The sequence below is a fragment of the Lycium ferocissimum genome, chromosome 5 (genome assembly GCF_029784015.1).
Source record: "Lycium ferocissimum isolate CSIRO_LF1 chromosome 5, AGI_CSIRO_Lferr_CH_V1, whole genome shotgun sequence".
Taxonomy (NCBI): Eukaryota; Viridiplantae; Streptophyta; class Magnoliopsida; order Solanales; family Solanaceae; genus Lycium; species Lycium ferocissimum.
This window is the reverse complement of record NC_081346.1, coordinates 57,705,741-57,710,604: the sequence shown is the minus strand read 5'-3', so window position 1 is coordinate 57,710,604 and position 4,864 is coordinate 57,705,741. Positions and strand designations below refer to the sequence as shown.

Below are 4,864 nucleotides of genomic sequence, written 5' to 3'. Positions count from 1 at the left end.
TCCCCAATATCTACTATTTCCACGTGGCATCAAGCCAATAACAATAGAACAAGACAAGTCACAACACAATGGGGTGGCTAACCCCAATCACACAACAGGGCCCAACCTAAGACAATATCCAACCCAACTTCATACCCGAAAGTTTACATGCTTTCTTCGACAATATCATCTAGATATATGCTTCGCTAAGCGAAGTCTCACCAGAGGGTAAACCGTAACCTACCTTGAAGGCTGAACAGCAATATCACCAACAATCACACCTTAGCCTTTCCTTTCCTTTGAGCTTCGAGATCAAGAAAGTCTAAGTATATTCGAATCATGGAACTAGAATCAAGAAGAATATCAAACAAACCCTACTTCTATTCAAGATCCAAATCCCCAACCTATGGAATAGGGTTTATGAACTAGAAGGATGAAATTAGGAATCTAAAGGTCCCAATATGAAATTAAACCTCTAGATGATCAGTTCCTATCAATAGCAAGGTAGAATAATCAACAAGTCACTCAATTTCGGATTCTAGGCAAAAACCCCAAATTTAGGTATAAACCCTAACTTCTAATTCCATGAATTAGCCACTAATTAGGAAGAATTTATGAAATAAAGGATTCTAATCATCAATTCAATCCTTAAAGAGGCTAAGCCAACCAACTATTCATGATTTAGAAGCCTAGAAGGAATAGCTCATCAAACCCAATTTTAACCTTCAATCACTTAATGAACTATCAAGATAAATGGATTCTAAGGTGATTAAGGACAATGGAATAGTAAACGGATTAGAAGAACTTACCACCAAGAATTTCCTCCAAGAATATCCTAGAATTGCTCCCAATAGCCCAGATTTCGGAATAGTAATAAATGAGGTACTTAGGGCATTTAACACTTCATTTATTGACTTAATCGCGCGACACTTTCCGCTACCATCGAGCCGCTTGAGCCTTCACCACCTCGTCCCCTTAACCGCTTATGTCCGTCACCGCACAGGACGCCCAAAGGGGGTGATCGCGGTCACAGCCGAGTCCGCCAAAGTAGGCACCAGACACCAGAAAAGTCTCGAAGTTTTCACAACTCAACCCAAATTTCCAACTAACTCCTGAGGCCATTTGCTCACATACCAGAGATGCAGACATACACCAAAACACTCTACGAACGCACTCGTGGCCTCGGAATTCCCAACGGAGGTCTCGTTGACCGAGTCAACCCCTGATACCTCAATTTCCAACTTCCCAACCCAAGTCCCAAAATGCACCCGAGTGCATTGGGAACCGAACCAGATATGCACACAAGTTTTAAATGACCATCCGAACCTCTTGAAATCGACGGAGTTCTGAAAAAGATCCGTTTACCCAAAAGTCAACTTTGAGTCAACTCTTTTTCGCTTAAAGCCAAATTTTCCCAAAAAGTCACCCAAATCAAATCTGAGCACCTCGAGAAGCATGTCAACAGTCCCCTCCGATCAAAAGCGAGCTAACAAGCTCGGGGAAAGGTCAAAAAGTGTCGAAAGGACTATAACGACCAAGCGGGTCGTTACACCAGATATTACCGCACCCCAATTTAAGGATATTTTCTTTTACCAAACTCAAGGCCGCCACCAAAAAATTTAGCAATGATACGGTGCTGGGGGACGGTGGTTTTGGGAAAGTTTACAAGGGTTGGCTTGATGAGTGGGCTTCTTCCAAGAGTGGTCGCACTATAATTGCTGTTAAGAAATTGAGTTGTGAAAGCTTCCAAGGCTTTGAAGAGTAGCAGGTGATTCGTCTGTCCTAAATATGTAAACTCCTTTAAGTTTTGTTAATTGGCGCCAAGCTTACTTTGTTTTAATGTAGATGCAATTACTCTCTTCTTTATTGTCTGCGTGAGCGACATATCAATTCTTTGGCAAAGAGAAATTCCTTGAACTCTCTGGCACTTATTGTCATTCTCCAGAAATAGAACAGTGACCAGTATGATTATGCTAATATTTAGTTGGGTCAATGTTCTAGGATCTTTGTTTGCACTCTTGGTTTTGTTGTGCAGTGTTTGCGGTACATGTTTTCTAAAGCACCTTTCTACTTGTTCATTCGGCAGGCTTAGTGAATAATCAATTTTGGATGCAGGCAGGCCACTAGCATCTATCTCATTGCATTTCATTGTCTCGCTTTTTCAATTCGTATGCCATCCACTTTCATTGAAACTTGTGATCTTATGTCTTCTACTAACTTTAACAGATTGATTACAATCATTATTACCAACATCTTTGGGCACAGGTTTTCCTTTCTACTAAGCAACCCAACTTTAGTTGGTTACTGAGTAGACCTCGAATTTATTCTAAATATTTAAATGTGAAAATTATTCCATTGTTGGTATCTGCTAGTAAATTTTTCCAAGGTTCTCTTGTAAATTTCATTTCATTTGTTTATGCAGTCTGAGATGAGATTTCTTGGAAGACTTTCTCATCCTAGCTTGGTCAAACTCTTGGGATACTGCCAAGAAGATAAAGAACTACTTCTGTCTATGAGTTTATGCAAAAAGGCAGCTTGGACAACCATCTTTTTGGAAGTAAGAGATGATCTATATGTTCTCAATAATATATAGATATTCTAGATTAAAGCAGCGCTGAATGTGCCTACTTCATGCTCCACCTAAACATATTCGTTCCCTTCGGTTTGCTTAGGGCGCTCTGCTTCTTTCAGTTCCATGGAATGTAAGGCTTGACATTGTGATTGGCGCAGCTCGAGGCTTGGCATTCCTACATGCAACAAAGAAGCAAGGCATGTACATAAACCTCAATGCCTCGAATATTTTACTTGATGGCGTATGTTTCCTTTTCTTCTCCCTCAAATTATTGTCATATAGTGGCTTAACGCAAGTAATATAGAGATCACAAACTGATGCCAGTTAATTATTTGGTTAAACACAGACCCTTTTCTTACTGGGCACCTTTCTGGCTTACACGCACTGTTTCGCCTAAAGTTTTGGAGCTCTTGATCACAAAGTGACAAAACCGGACTAGCGGACCTATAGCAGTGAGAACATTAGCTAGAAGGTTATTAGAAAAACAGTTTCATGACATTCTTTAATTCCTTTCTGTTTCAGTGTTACAAGTGAAATTATCAGATTTTGGCTACGCAAAATTAGGTCCTTCAGCTAGTCAATCACTTCTGACAACATGGATAAGGGGAATGGATGGTTATGCTGTTCTTGAGTAGCTTGCAACAGGAACTTGGAGTCTGTTGGGCTTCTGCACTTGGAAGTTCTACTTCTCCTGAATCACATCTTGTGCTTACAGGTTTAAACATATAGAGTCAAATCCGAATAAATGTTTGTTCATACTTCTATTATCATTTTTCAACAGGACACTTGCACGTAAAGAGCGATGTCTTCGGTTTCCGTGTCGTTTTAGCGGAAATGCTAACAGGTCTACGGGTACTAGACCCAAACCGCCCAAGCCACAAGATTAATCTAGTTGAATGGATTAAGCCACATTTATCTGATCGAAGGAAGTTGAAGGACAAGATGGATTCGCGGCTGGGAGAAATATATCCATCCATAGCTGCAGTACGAATCACTACTAAAAAAAGGGGATTTTTCGACCAAATAATTTCGACCTCACTTTTTGGTGGAAAAAAAATCGACCACATGAAATCGAAATTTCCAAATTATTTTTTTTAAAAATTTTCTTTAGGATTTTGACCACATGGGGTCGTTTTTTTACAGAAAATATGATTTCGACCTCATGAGGTCGATTTTTTTTTTTATACAAATAATAAAATGAAAAAAATCATTTTGCACAAAAGTAAATTATATAAATATAAAATAATTAATTAAAAAGTTAAAAAAAAATCAAATTTCGACCGCATGAGGTCGAAAAAAATTAATTCTAATACGTCAAATGCTTAATTTTTTTTCGACCACACGGTCGAAAAAGTTCAATAAATAATACACCTGGAAATGATGAAAATATTTCAACTCCCCCCAAAACTTTCTCTTCTCTTTCAAAAAAATTTACCTTCTCTAAACTCATCTTCTCCAAAATTTCCACCACCCCACCAACACCTAAGTTCTCCAAGCAGGTGACGTCTACCCAAGCTAAACCAAGAGTAGCCACCACCGCCGTTGACCGAATAAAGAGTGGTTAGTCCTTTTTTTTTTTGGTTTTTGTTTTCAATCTCATTTTATCATTATTAGTTGCATTACTTTGTATAGTTGTAGTTTAATTAGAAGATTTTTTTAACTTTATTGATTGTTCAATGTTTGTTTTAGGTATTAGATGATTTAGATAATATTTCTTTGTTTGCTTTTTTGGTAAAAGATTCAATCTCAGTATATGAAATTGACCCATTTACTTGTTTGGAAATGAAATGGGTTCAAATAGAGATACACGCTAGATGATTCAAATCACCTCTCACGTAGATGTAGTTGATTGAATGTGCATTTTGTTTTTACTCAATGAACTATTTACATTACCCAACAAGGAAAGCAACCGGGCAAATTATTAGTAGCGTAGGAAATGGGACATTTTAAGACTTCTTTATCTTGAATTTATCTTGCTTTGTCTACTATTGAAGTGAGTGACTCAATTTTTTTAGTCTCGTGTCCCCGCATTGCCGGACTATTGTTTCTTGAATCTTGCCTCAAACTTGGATATTCTTAATTATACCGAAGATCACCTGGTGTTATTAAGCGAGGAGAAACGACCATCCGCTCTTCAATGAAGCGAGCGTGTCGCTTCTTGCTTCACACTTTAAGCGAAGTGGGACCTTGTCGCTTTTTTCTTGATTCGCATTTCCTAAAACACTAATCATATAAAGGTATGTCTTCTTAGTTTTAGGTATCCGATTGATGTTGGATATGGATTCGAAAATGTTAATCGGCGAATTTTGAAAA

The 4,864-nt window shown here is 38.2% G+C and overlaps 1 long non-coding RNA gene across 1 annotated transcript; it reads left to right on the top strand.

Annotated features, from left to right (window-relative positions):
* Positions 1–1,076: 1,076 nt before the first annotated feature.
* LOC132056938 (uncharacterized) lies at positions 1,077–3,461 on the top strand. Its single transcript, XR_009415038.1, has 4 exons — positions 1,077–1,747; positions 2,402–2,536; positions 2,652–3,023; positions 3,333–3,461. It is a non-coding gene; the product is annotated as an uncharacterized LOC132056938 (long non-coding RNA).
* Positions 3,462–4,864: the final 1,403 nt, after the last annotated feature.